The sequence below is a fragment of the Mesoplodon densirostris genome, chromosome 20 (assembly GCF_025265405.1).
Source record: "Mesoplodon densirostris isolate mMesDen1 chromosome 20, mMesDen1 primary haplotype, whole genome shotgun sequence".
Taxonomy (NCBI): Eukaryota; Metazoa; Chordata; class Mammalia; order Artiodactyla; family Ziphiidae; genus Mesoplodon; species Mesoplodon densirostris.
In genome coordinates, this window is record NC_082680.1 from 4,786,409 (window position 1) to 4,801,341 (window position 14,933).

Sequence of the window (14,933 nt, forward strand, 5' to 3'; positions counted from 1 at the left end):
AAGAGAAAGACAAAATACCATATGATATCACTTACATGTGGAATCTAAAATATGGCACAGATGAACCTACCTATGAAACAGAAACAGACTGACACAGAGAACAGATTTGTGTTTGCCAAGTGTGGGTGGGGGAGGGATGGAGTGGGAGTTTGGGGTTAGTAGATGCAAATTATCACATAGAGAATGGATAAACAACAAAGTCCTACTGTAGAGCACAGGGAACTATATATATTCAATATCCTGGGATAAACCATAATGGAAAAGAATATAAAAAAGAATGTATATATGTGTATAACTGAGTCACTTTGCTATACAGCAGAAATTAACACAACATTGTAAATCAACTAGACTTCAATAAAAAAGATTTAAATCAGGACTTAAAAATATCTCAGCTCTACATGGCTTTAGGAGATAAACAGTGTCCTTTTATTGTTTGATAGAAATATGTAAAAAAAACATATTTGGTATAGGAATACTAAATTTTGTTAAACTGTTTCCTTGAGTTTTCCTGTTTTTTTTTTTTTTTTTAATATATGCCATCAGCATCCTAACTTGATGCATCCTTGAAATTCAGCATTGGGCTTTTTAAACCACATTCAAATTTCACTGCCCATAAGACCAGTGTCTTACCTGGGGCTTTACACTGATGTAGTCAGCAGCCAAAACTGAAAGGACCCATCTGACTCTGGCAGGAGGAATCAAGGAAACTGCCCTCTCACCTCCTAGAAATGTGCTTTATCTGAGGGACCTCATAAAACGAAAGAAAACTCTAATGTGGTGTGTATACGTGTTTTTCTTTCAATCAGCCCAGCGTTGAGTAATGCTTTTCGTTATTGATTACCAGGAAAGGGACTGGTCATTGCTATCCTCCTGCAACACATTGCATCTTTCTTCTTAGGAGAGTCACCAACTTGTGCAGATCGCTTTACCATGTTCCAAGATCTTCTCCCGCCATAAGGCAGGACTGCGGCTGTCGTCCTGTGTGTTCCCAGCCACTAGCTTAGAGCCTGACACATAATCCCTGACTCAAATAAATATTCTCTGAACAAGAGAACGAATGAAAGCATCATCACGTCTGACACTCATGACATTATCCCCATTAGACAGATGAGGGAAGAATGGATCAGGCAGGGTAACTGAGGACTAGATCAGGGTCACAGAGATGACAAGTGATAGCACTAAGCCTTAAACCTGACCTTCTGACTTGGGAGCCATTATCTTTTCAATGACTCCAGGCTGCTTTTCTCGGCAAATCATTAAAGCTGTACAAGTTTTTAAACCAGACCTATCAAGTCACGTTATTTTTCAGCAGATTGTATTATGAACACTTCAAACTTTTGTCTCTAGCACTTTTATGGTGTTTGGAATCATAAAGCAGCCTTAAACTTCCTCAGCACAAGAGCACCAGGAAGGCCAGTTGCGAAACTTTGCCACAAACTTTTAATGGGCGTCTGTAGAGTATTAGGGTCCCCATAAACATTCCAGGGCACCCCCCAGGAGTTCTGTGGGATACTGTTTCCCAAAGCTGTCCAGAAGTTCCGTGAGGTTAGGAACATTTTTGTGTCACTTAGGCAAGTATGGCATCTGTAGGCTCTAATTTCCCAGGTCCAAGGAAAGAAAATATTGGTAACAGAAACTTTCTCCAGGGGCCTCTGTAGAAAGCAAGCTCACTGATCGCAAATAAACCATTTCTAAGACAGCAACAATTCCGTTGACTACATTTAAAGACAGAACATGCGGTTCCCAAATGCAATTTCAGTTTTCCAAAGAGCAGTTTTACTCTTTTTCAGAAATGCCTGGGTGATTATTTTTTGCTGTTTTGTTTTGTTTTGCTTAAAAGGATTGCTTAGTGTGCCTCCTTAGTCAACATGACAAAGGAAAAGAACAAGCAACCCAAGTATCCCCTGAGGGCCTCAAGGGATTGAGGACACTGGCTTAAACAAACAGGTACTCCCGGGTTGCTGGTAAAGACTTTTCAAATCAGGCTAAAATACTCTTCCAACTCTGACCCAGTCAGATTGATTCAGATTAAATGTTTTCTTTTTTCCTTGAGAATGTCTGTTTTCCACAGTGTTTTTAAGAAATCCCCTTAAAAATACCGAGACCTCTGTAATAAGATGTTAATCTCTTACATTAAGAATTGGATTAAATTTCCTTACAGTGGCCATTCTTGGGTTTTATTATGTTTGGCATATGAATTTTTTTCTTTTGACAACACTATGATTAAAATTACTGACTCTCTGCTTTCTAAATTTGTTCTATTAGGCCTTCGTATATGTATGTGTATTTATTTATTTTTGGACAAGAAATTAATAAGAATTTGGCACCAGGACCAGCAATGGCGTCAATATTTTAGGACATTTATATACAGTTTTGGCTATGTAGGGAAGGAAAATAATTTTCCTTTACCCTTCTGAGTTCTTAGCTGAAACCCCTGTAATAAAAGACAGATTAACCAGAATAAAACACACAGGCGTTTGATTAACATGCAGACCTCAATGTATACATGGGAGATGCCCAGGGAAAAATGAGTGACTCCCCGAGTAGCTTAGAACTCAGGTTTAAATACTATCTCAACAAGGAAAAGGGAGGGGAACTGTGCCCTCTTAGGGGAGAGGAAATCATTTTTAGGAAGATAAATGGGCCCTTAGAAGAGCAGATGGGAAGTGTGCTAGTTTGTGACAAAGTGTGTCTAGGTGTGGTGTCTACTTCTAGTTTCCTCTCCTGTGACAAGAGTCCATCTTCCCTGGTTGATGAAACTCCCAGGCAGGGAGTTTATGACAATTGGTTCCTTTTGGGGGATCTGTCTACAGGCAGATAAGGGGGTTCAGGGAAAGCCTCTCCCTGCATTGTTGTTTTCCAAGTGCCTACAGCTCCCAGTAATCAATACACCAAAGTGGGGACTTTGGGGTGTCCTGTTCTGTGACCCTGCATCAGCTCTACACCTCTCCTATACTCCTCATAGGTAAGACATACGTGGTTCAAATATGTGTAATCCCTTAGAAACGATATGATTTTCCCAGTTTAATTAAAAGTTTATAAGTAACGTTGTGACTACTTTTATCTGTAAAATTATACTCTAAAGTAGCAAAAAAATCTTTTCAGAATAATCATTTTGGGAAAATGAAGGATGGGCTTAAATTTGGGGTTTGTTTATTGTGAGCATCCTACCAGATTATGAGCTTTTCTATATCATCATGGCTGTATCCTCAACACTTAGTCGGATGACTGATTATATTACACATTCAATAAAGCTTTGTTGACTGGAAGATCATTAAACTATACACACCATGTGTTGACCCAGGGGTCAGCACACTAGGGTCCCATCTGGCCTATGGCCTGTTTTGATATGTCCTGCAAGCTAAGACGGTTTTTATATTTTTAAAGGGTTTTTAAAATAACAAGGAAGAATATGTGACACAGACTACATGGCGCACAAAGTCTAAAATATTTACCACCTGGCCCTTTACAGAAGAACATTTGCCGCATTTAAAATCTTTATTCTTAAACATACACCTATTTTTTAGACATACTTTAGCCAGAACTCAGACCAATTTGTGAAGTAAGGTTATCCGGAGTGGGAGACCCTAGTATTGCCTATTCAAAGTCATCTTCCTTCTCTCTTATTAACAGAACTCCTATTGTGTACTCACCTCTCGGGATGAAATGCAGTAGGTCAAAGCCAGTCTGGCCAATCCCAGTTGTCTCTACTAGGGATCTGTCTGGGGTAGACGTGTGACTCAGTCCTGGAAGATGAAACAGAAGGGGAAATGTTCAGGGAAACATCTGGGAAGGATCTTACTCTGCTTTTGGAAGCAGAGAGAAAGAAATATACATGTTTGCTCCCACTTTGTTCCGTCTTTCTCGGGACACAGTTATGTGCCGATGTGTTTCGGATCCTTAGCTGTCATCTTTTAACCATGAATGAAAAATCAAACGATTCACAGTGATGCTGGTCTCACACTGTGTCACTGCTGGGCTCCTGGACCTCAGCACCACCCACCTCCAGTTTCCTTGTTATTTGGTAAAACAGCATGGCTTTTCATTTTAGGCCATTAATTGTGTGCTCTCATACTTGCTGCAAAAATATCCGGATTCATTCAGGTTGCAAATCTGTTCTATTACTGAGCTAGAGTGAATTAGTAAAAGTTTGCTTGGAATGAGGAGCTTTCTCAAATGACTTAGAAGCATGAGTGAAATGATAGTATAAGAGGGATTATAGACAGAGATTAAAATAATCTGGTACTGCCTTATCTTGGACATAAGCATTTGGGCTTACATTTGTATAAGAAATAGCCATTTGGAGAGCAGAGTGAATTCGACCATGCAATCAATTTAATTTTCCTATCTGATTAAGAAGTGTGTGTGTGGTGTACGTGTGTGCATGTTCTGTAGGAACATGGAATGCATGGATTACACCTACCTAGAGATTGTTCAGAACATACCAGACTAGGAATTAAGGAGGAAAACACCTTTGACCTCTCAATAAAGACGTTACAAATCCATGCTCTATAGTTCAGGCTTCTGAATTTCATTAAGAACCCCAAGTTCCTCCCTCAAAGCTTGTTTCCAGAATGAATAAAAACGCAATGCTAGGAGTCAAGATGGCGGACCAGGAGGACGCGGAATTTGAGGCTCCGCACAACTAGGGCACCTACCAGGCCCCGCTCGGGGACCACGGACACCTAAGGGGACGGGAGGAACCCCCAGCCACCGGGTAGGACGTGGGGTGTGGGGGGAGTGAGGGGGAAGGAGAAGTGGAGGCGGGAAGGGACTGGCGCCCTGAGGGGCGGCTGGGGGAGGGGAAGGGATCCCAGGCCCGAAGGGGGAAATTGGGGAACCACTGGGAGGGCGGAGGATCAAAAGGGAGCGTGGCCAGGATTCCCCTGCCCACTTGGGCCCCCGGGAGCCTATTGAGATCCCCAGCCTCATCCTCTGCCCACCAGGCCCCCTCCAGCTGCGCGGGTCCTGAGGGAGAGGGAGGGGGGGAGGGGGAGCAGAAGTAAAGGCCTGACCTCCCGGACCGGCACCCCTGGGGGTTGGCTGGGGGAGGGGAGGAGTTCCCACACCCAGCGGGACCCACCCACAGTTGGGGTGCAGCAGTGACAGGGGAGACCCTGGGGGTGGGGTGGGGTGCAAAGGAATGGAAGGGAACTGGGCCAGTGCTTTCCCTGTCCACTTAGGCACGGGGAAGCCTGTTGGGCTCTCCGGCCTAATCCTCTGCCCTTGGAGCCTCCCTCCTGCTGTGCAGAGCCCAAGCCCCGCCCCTACACCCCACCCAGGGTCCCGCCTCTACACTCGGAGACCCCCTCAGAGACCCCCTACAATGCCCTGGAACTAAACCCCACCCACACACCCTCACCCAGGGCCCTACCTGCAAACTCTGGAACTCCACACTCCAGAGGCCCTCCTTCCACAGGCTGCCACTCCCCTTCGAGTAGGTCCTAAGGAGTTGCCCCACCTAGGCCCCGCCCCTCGTTCAAACTTTTTTCTTTTTTCTCTTGTGGTTTTATTTTACCTTGTTGTAGTTGTTTCAATTATAGTTTTATTTTTCCTAATATATTTTTTATCTTTCTAATCTTATTTTGTTTTTTATTCTTGATATTGCACTGCTCCTTTTTTTTTTCTTTCTTTCTTCCTTTTTTTTTTCTACAGTGCCACAAAGCTTGCAGGATCTTGGTTCGCAGGCCAGAGGCCAGGCCCAACCTCCTGTGGTGGGAGCTCCGAGTCCAAACCACTGGACTAACAGAGAACCTCAGATCCCAGGGAATATCAATCAGAGTGAGGCCTCTAGGAGGTCCTCATCTCAGCACCAAGACCCAGCTCTATCCAACTGCCTGCAAACTGCAGTGCTGGGCGCCTCAAGCCAAACAACCAGTAAGACAGGAATACAGCACAACCCATCAAAAAAAAAAAAAAAAAACAAAAAAAACACAAAGAAATGACAAAAAAATTTGTTACAGACGAAGGAGCAAGGTAAAAACTTACAAGACCAAATAAATGAAGACGAAATAGGCAACCCACCTGAGAAAGAATTCAGAGTAATGATAGTAAATAGGATCCAATACCTCAGAAATAGAATGGAGAAAATACAAGAAACATGTAACAAGGATCTAGAAGAACTAAAGAGAAAGCAAACAGTGATGAACAACACAATTACTGAAATTAAAAATACTCTACAAGGAATCAATAACAGAATAACTGAGGCAGAAGAACGGGGAAGTGAGCTGGAAGATAAAATGGTGGAAATAACTGCCAGGGAGCAGAGTAAAGAAAAAAGAATGAAAAGAACTGAGGACAGTCTCAGAGACCTCTGGGACAACATTAAACACACCAAATTCGAATTATAGGGGTCCCAGAAGAAGAAGAGAAAAAGAAAGGGTCTGAGAAAATATTTGGAGAGATTATAGTCAAAAACTTCCTTAACATGGGAAAGGAAATAATCAAGTCCAGGAATCACAGAGAGTACCATACAGAATAACCTCAAAGAGAAACACACTGAGGCACATATTAATCAAACTATTAAAAATTAAATACAAAGAAAAAATATTGAAAGTAGCAGGGAAAAGCAACCAATAACATACAAGGGAATCCCCATAAGGTTAACAGCTGATCTTTCACCAGAAACTGCAAGCCAGAACGGAGTGGCAGGACATATTTAAAGTGATGAAAGGGAAAAACCTACAACCAAGATTACTCTACCCAGCAAGAATCTCTTTCAGATTCAAAGGGAGAAATTAAAACCTTTACAGATAAGCAAAAGTTAAGAGAATTCAGCACCACCAAACCAGCTTTACAAGAAATGCTAAAGGAACTTCTCTAGGCAGGAAACACAAGAGAAGGAAAAGACCTACAAAAACAAACCCAAAACAATTAAGAAAATGGTAATAGGAACATACATATCGATAATTACCTTAAACGTGAATGGATTAAATGCTCCAACCAAAACACATAGACTGGCTGAATGGATACAAAACAAGACCCGTACATATACTCTCTACAGGAGACCCATTTCAGACCTAGGGACGCATAGAGACTAAAAGTGAGAGGATGGAAAAAGATATTCCATGCAAATGGAAATCAAAAGAAAGCTGGAGTAGCAACACTCATATCAGATAAAATAGACTTTAAAGTAAAGACTATTACAAGAGACAAAGAAGGACACTACATAATGATCAAGAGATCAATCCAAGAAGAAGATATAATAACTGTAAATATTTATGCACCCAACATAGGAGCACCTCAATACATAAGGCAAATAGTAACAGCCATAAAAGGGGAAATTGACAGTGACACAATCATAGTAGGGGACTTTAACACCTCACTTTCACCAATGGACAGATCATCCAAAATGAAAATCAATAAGGAAACACAATCTTTAAATGACACATTAAACAAGATGGACTTAATTGATATTTATAGGACATTCCATCCAAAAACAACAGAATACACGTTCTTCTCAAGTGCTCATGGAACATTCTCCAGGATAGACCATATTTTGTGTACAAATCAAGCCTTCGTAAATTTAAGAAAATTGAAATTGTATCAAGTATCTCTTCCAACCAAGTATCAAAACCAGACAAAGATGTCACAAAAAAAAGAAAACTATAGGCCAATATCACTGATGAACATAGATGCAAAAATCCCCAACAAATACTAGCAAACAGAATCCAACAGCACATTAAAATAAAAGGATCATACACCATGGTCAAGTGGGGTTTATCCCAGGAATGCAAAGATTCTTCATTATACACAAATCAATCAATGTGATACACCATATTAACAAAATGAAGGATAAAAAGCATATGATCATCTCAATAGATGCAGAAAAAGATTTTGACAGAATTCAACACCCATTTATGATAAAAAGTCTCCAGAAAGTGGGCACAGAGGGAACCTACCTCAACATAATAAAGGCCATATATGACAAACCCACAGCCAACATTGTTCTCAATGGTGAAAAACTGAAGGCGTTTCCTCTAAGATCAGGAACAAGACAAGGTGGGAAGCAGCTGCATAACACAGGGAGATCAGCTCGGTCCTTTGAGACCACCTAGAAGGGTGGGATATGGAGGGTGGGAGGGAGACGCAAGAGGGAGGGGATATGGGTATATACGTATGCATATAGCTGATTCACTTTGTTATATAGCAGAAACTAACACAACACTGTAAAGTAATTGTACTCCAATAAAAATGTTTAAAAAAATGCAATGCTATGTTGATGCTATTTTACCCTGTTTCTTTATTTTGACATTCCAGCTTCATAAGTTGCGTTTTCGCTGCCACATAGGCAACTTCTCAGGGCTCACAAGAGTAACACTCTTCAGACTTCTATTAACTCTTCATTAGCTTTGTTAATGATTGCAAAACCTGCTACATACTAACACTCATTTTAGTTGGATTGCATATTTTCTGAAAGCTTTCAAGTCATTTTATGATTGGCACAAATAACAGTTTGGATGGACATTCCACATTCTCACCCATCTCTGACTTGTATTACTTTTTATTATTGGTTAATCTATGAAATTTTATGCATTATTTTATTCCTGTTCATTCTTGTGAACTTTTAACTACCCGGCAGGGGTCCATACTTCCTGAATTTGTGAAGAGACAACTCCTTGCCCCCCACCAAACTGCTCTCACATAACAAGTTAAGGAGAGAAAATTTCTGTATCTCAAGAAAAAAGGGGTACATTTCTATAACGAAATTCTAACATGTACATAGTGCTTTACAGTATAAAGTGCATTCATATTTCTTACTTTATCCTCATAAAAACTCCATAAAATCAACAGGTGTGGCTTTCTGTATGTTTTGTATTGAAAAAGCCAATGCTCAGAAAGTTTGAGACTTGCTCAAGTCACTCTCCTTTGAAGAAACGGATTCTAGCTCTGAATCCATGTCTCCTAATTCTAACCTCTAACAGAAGTAGGGCATTTGAACTTTTTTAAAAATTTTTTTATTTAATTTATTTATTTTTGGCTGCATTGGGTCTTCATTGCTGTGTGCTGGCTTTCTCTAGTTGCGGTGAGCAGGGGCTACTCTTCATTGCGGTGCGCAGGCTTCTCATTGCAGTGGCTTCTCTCGTTGCGGAGCATGGGCTCTAGGCACATGGGCTTCAGTAGTTGTGGCACATGGGCTCAGTAGTTGTGGCACATGGGCTTAGTGGCTCTGCGGCATCTGGGATCTTCCTGGACCAGGGATCGAACACGTGTCCCCTGCATTGGCAGGCAGGTTCTTAACCACTGCACCACCAGGGAAGCCCTGAACTGATTTTTTGATGATGGTATTGCCACCATCTTTTTGAATGACTTTTGGAAATGATTAATTTTTTTTTTTTTTTTTTTTTTTTTTTTTGCGGTATGCGGGCCTCTCACTGTTGTGGCCTCCCCCGTTGCGGAGCACAGGCTCTGGACGCGCAGGCTCAGCGGCCATGGCTCACGGGCCCAGCCGCTCCGCGGCATATGGGATCCTCCCAGACCGGGGCACGAACCCGTATCCCCTGCATCGGCAGGCAGACTCTCAACCACTTGCGCCACCAGGGAGGCCCTGGAAATGATTAATTTTTGAAACAGAATTTTTGTCAGAGGTGACCAATTAATTAGGCTGACCGACATCTGACATTTTCACTGAAATGAGGGAGCCTATTTAAAATTTTCTCCATCCATTTCTCTTTTAAAAACATGTAGGAAAAATGTTCATCCCTCATTAGGAATATGTAGAAATATTTTGGAAATGTGTGAACACAGTATGTAAGATCAGTGTAGTATACAACTATAAATTCTATGGGTGTAATGTGTCAGATTGTCAATGTCAATTGGAGATTGTAATAAAAAGTGTAAACATGAAGGTCCCCAGTTAATTTGCCATGCTATCTTTTTTCACTTGTATTCTCAGTAGATGACAGAATTCTGCGTACCTGCCCATCAGGTTTTCCTGGTGGTCCACATATGTTCAATGTCGTTCCATTTTAATTAACCTCAAGATTCTAGTTTATGTGGCAGAGCTGGGTTCCCTAATTATTTTCATAAAACTAGTGATCTTCCCAGAAATAAAGCATGAGAGAAGATGCAAGCCATCAGAGCCACTGCTAAATCTCACAAATAGGCAAGGGTACTAGAAAAGTAACAAACTACTGTTTTTTTTTTAAAAGATGCTCATATTATTTAATTTTTGCTGAATGGTGTTAGAATTAACTCTATAAATGACTCAGGGGCTAATTATTTTTCTTTCTGGACATCTGTCTATTTATCTATATGTATATTTTAAAGCATATTAAAGAAAATATGCCCTATGGTAATAGTTTTCATCTTTATAACGTATGTGAAAAATTATTCTTGTTTTATCCTCTCAGGAGAGTTAAGATGGAATTGAATTCACTGTTGCTCACATGCTGGCCTTGACAGAGAAAAGCCAGGATTATCTTCAGAATCAAAGCTTCATTATTGAGATAAAATGAAAGAGACTTTACCGCTCTTTATGTAATTAAATGCAATCATTATTAAGAAAATTTTTCTGCACAGCTGTTAGGATGAAAAAAATTTGCATTATCAGTAATCCCTTTATATCTTTGACATGCTTCATAGCTCCTTATGTATTCCCTAGTCTGAAAATGAAGGAGAATTTGAACCCTTCCATAGGTAAGTGTTGCTTATTTGTTGCCTTAATAGCAATTCTACACCTTGTTTCTTTGTTTTTTTTAACTTGGTGAACCATTCAAATGATTAAGATGCCATGTCCTTACAATTTATCCACTCAGTGGCTTGTAGATAAAGGGTCAAATGGCCAAGCAGGTCACAAAATAATCAATTTGGTTTAGTCTCAAGCTTTGACAACTGAAGTAATAGCCTCCAATGAGGCTGTTAATTAGGCAACTTGTGTCATAACATATGTGTGAGAGTGGAGGTTGCATTGTGTTCCAACATAAGGGTCTGGATAGGTCCATGGTTGGGGAACTGGGGTGACTGTTGTATTACCTAAGCTACTTGACCACATCTGACAAGATTTTCCAATATATTCATTAGTATTAAAAATATAGTTAAGGGCTTCCCTGGTGGTGCAGTGGTTGAGAGTCCGCCTGCCGATGCAGGGGACATGGGTTCGTGCCCCGGTCCAGGAGGATCCCACATGCTGCGGAGCGGCTGGGCCCGTGAGCCATGGCCGCTGAGCCTGCGCGTCCGGAGCCTGTGCTCCGCAGCAGGAGAGGCCACAACAGTGAGAGGCCCGTGTACCGCCAAAAAAAAAAAAAAAAAAAATATATATATATATATATATATATACACACACATATATATATATAGTTAAATTTCCTTTGTCTAAATCTCAAATGATTCTGAACTCAGGCAGGGAAGATAGAGGTGTAGCATACTGGGATCCTTAAAAACCCATGTATTTGTCCAAGTTCAGTAATTAGTCCAAGCTGAGACCTGAAAGGCCTGGGAATTTCCCATTCCAGTCCCTTGGTAAGTGGCCCTATGTCCTTTTGGGAAAGACTGGAAAGAAGATTCAGCAGTCACAGGTCCTTCCTTAAGGGAATCTGTTGTACTCTTTATTTAATCTCACTCTTTGTCTTGAGAAGTGATTTACACCTAAGAATTAGATGAGGTGGCCTTCTACTCTTTTCAGGTGTCAAAGACAGGCTTTTGCTCACAACACCCAAGATTTGTAAGTTGACTCAGACCCAGCTGGGCTCTAAGTCATCTGCCCAACCATTTTAGTCCAAGAGATACCATGGTAAATCAGAAGCTACTAAAAATCCTTATGGGGCAAATTATTCTGGTTATCTTTCTGTTCCTGCTGCCTATTTTTGTAACCATGAGCACCTTGTTTCTAGCAGTTCATTGCTGCCACTTAGTCTTTTCCTCTCTGTGATCCAATCCTCCTCATGGAAATCAGTGAGCCTATATCAACAGCTGCATTTCCACCTTACATAAGGCCTACTGGGGACGTTTTCCAAGGTGCTGTATGTCTTTTTTTTTATAAAAATATATATTAAAAATTTTTATTTGGAAATAATTTCAAACTTACAGCTAAGATGCAAAAATAAGCCTATATGAAGAACAACAAATGCCCTTTACCCTGGTTCACTTATTTTTAATAGTTTGCCCCATTTGCTTTATCTATGGACTCTCCCACTCAACATTTGGGAGTAAGTTGCATATCTCTGGGTCTTTTGCCACTAAAAGCTTATTTCCTAAGCAAAAAGATATATTCTTATGTAACAACTGTGCAGTTATCACCTTCAGTAAATTTAACATGAATTTCATACTTTTGTTTATCTATCATCCATTTTCCATTTTGGTCCATTGAGCCAATCATGTTCTGTTGAATTTGCTTGGCCTCCAGTATAAAATGTAGTCTAGGGTTAGGTATTGCACTCAGTTGTCATGTTTTTTTGAGACTCATTTAATTTGGAACACTTCTAAAGCCTTTCTTTTTCTTTTATCACTATTTTTACTATTTATTACTATTATTAACATTTCTCCAGAATACAATCCTCCCCTACCTTTCAAAAAACAGAAGAGAATGTTCCTCATTTTGAGTTTGTTTGATGTTTCCTCATGATTAAATTTAGATTATGTATTCCTAGGCAGAACACTACATAAAGGACATTGTGATTTGATGTCCTTCTCAGGGTATCAAATCAAGAGGCATACAATGTCCATCTATATCTTTATCACCCTGTGAACATGTCTGATTTCTTCACCTTGCCTTGCAGTGACTAAACAATCTAGAGGGACAATTTAAGATCATACAAATATTTTGCTCCTTATCAAAATTTGTCCCCCTGATTTTAGCATCAATTGATGTTTCTTGCCTGTACCAATATTTACTATATTACTATAATTCCACAATTCCCTTCACACTTACCAATCAACATTTGGCATTCTTCTAAAGCAAGAGCCCTTCTCCTCTTTCCTTTCTTTCTTTCTCTCTCTCTCTTTCTTTCTTTCTTCTCTATATAAGTACATATCTTATATACATAAATATAACCATATATATTTTCTGTATAAGTCTATACCAAAATATACAAGTAAACATATATATGAAGGTGAATATATATATATATTTAATATATTTTAGTGTGGACTCATAGTTTCCCATTTTTTTACCCCAGTGGTTTATAATCAATTTATTTCTAAATGCTAGATATCTAATGTTAAAGCCCCCTCAAGAGAAATTCTTGCATAATAGATTGAGTGATTTAGGAGCATATCAAATAAATCCATTCCATTCTTATCTTTCTAAGTTTTAAAATTCCTCTTCCATATTATCCTAAATTTTTTTTTTTTTTTTTTTTTTGCGGTACACGGGCCTCTCACTGTTGTGGCCTCTCCTGTTGCAGAGCACAGGCTCCAGATGCACAGGCTCAGCGGCCATGGCTCACGGGCCCAGCCACTCCACGGCATGTGGGTTCTTCCCGGACCGGGGCACGAAGCCGTGTCCCCTGCATCGGCAGGCGGACTCTCAACCACTGCGCCACCAAGGAAGCCCCTATCCTAAAAATTTTAGGCATCTCACCTTCAGTTAGTGCAGGCCACCCACTGAGTCCATATCCCAGTTGACCAACCAAGCCAACATTTAATACCATATTGGAAGTTTATGTTGGCACAGTGAGCATATAATCCCTGGTAGGTACACCCATATTGCTATATTTGGCCTGATCAATAGTTATATTTCTTTTTCCTTTATCTAGCCCTCTTGGAACCATTCTCACACATAGTCCTCAGCTTTCTGCCAATATATATTAGCAGAGTCATGGATCCATCCTGATACTTGATGTACCTTCTTCCATGTCAGACTGTATTTGTCTCGTTGGGAAAAGCTGGGACCTCACTCTCGGTCATAGCTACAGGGTGCAGTAGAGGCAGAGGTGAGGGAAAGGAATTGTCATCCCTTTGAGAGGTGAAGGTATCACAGGGTCTCCACATGAGTCAAGGCTTGTATCATCAGAGAGGGAAGGACTGTTGGCTGAGGTATTTTCACTGGTCTTTGGGGATACAGAGTGGTCAAGTCCATTTGAATCCACCAAAATGTCCTCAGTCAGGACTCCACTTTCTCTTAATAAACACTCAAGCTTTGACATACAAAGCATGGCAAGGCTTTGTATTCAATTTATGTTGTGATTTAGCAAATTAGAGGAACTGACTCTGTCTGATTTCTGGCTATGTCAGTTTCGAGGCTGCAAGAGATGATAAATGTTCCTTAAGTTTCTAACTATGTCTTGGGCTGAGAATTGAAAACTCAGAAAGCGTGTTCCTCCTCCTCCTAGCACAGTGTAAAACCAGGATCCACTCCAAATATCTTAAAGAGGAAAAGATGAAATGCAGAGAATTATAGGCTTACGTTAAGGAAGACTGGAAGGACAGATTGTAGTTGAGGCACCAGAAATGACTGCCACAATCAAGAGCAGAGATCCCCAAGGGACCGATTCCACTGGGACAAGCACTGGAACTGAGAGTGACCGTGGTGCAGGGACCAGGGATCCGGTCTCACAGAGCTAACGCCATACTGCCTCTGACGCAACTCCTATCGAAACAAAAGAAGCAGGAAAAAGGACAGTTAAGAAGGCAGAAAATCTTCAAATTTCCATGACCTTGTTTGTTAGGAAAATGTCAAAAGGGACAAGAAATGGTTTTGAACTCATTTTAACTTTACAAATCTCACTCGAGTGCATTCAGTCTGAGGAAACTAATTTGTATCCAGAACCCTAGTTGCCATGGATAAATGTTGTTTTCAGTTTTCCCAAATCTCAGTGAGAGATAAGGTAGAAATCTAGGCTGAACAAGCCAACCACAGTATTTAGCACGGTCCACCATCGAGAACTGCCACACTTGGACTCACAGTCAAAACCCATTTACCTATTTTTAATGAGAGTTGTGAGCAGCAAATACTCGACTCAATGCTCATAGTGTGTACGTATAAACCATACTCA

General features: G+C 40.6%; 1 protein-coding gene across 6 annotated transcripts in view; it reads right to left on the reverse strand.

The window, feature by feature from the left end:
• NEIL3 (nei like DNA glycosylase 3) overlaps window positions 1-14,933 on the reverse strand; it is a 476,723-nt gene that overhangs the window by 68,616 nt on the left and 393,174 nt on the right. For all 6 annotated transcript variants that reach the window (XM_060086013.1, XM_060086012.1, XM_060086010.1 and 3 more), the window contains 2 exons: window positions 14,345-14,527; window positions 3,654-3,746 (listed from right to left, as the gene is read on the reverse strand). The gene's annotated coding sequence lies outside the window, so the exon portion shown is untranslated. The remainder of the gene's footprint in view (window positions 1-3,653; window positions 3,747-14,344; window positions 14,528-14,933) is intronic.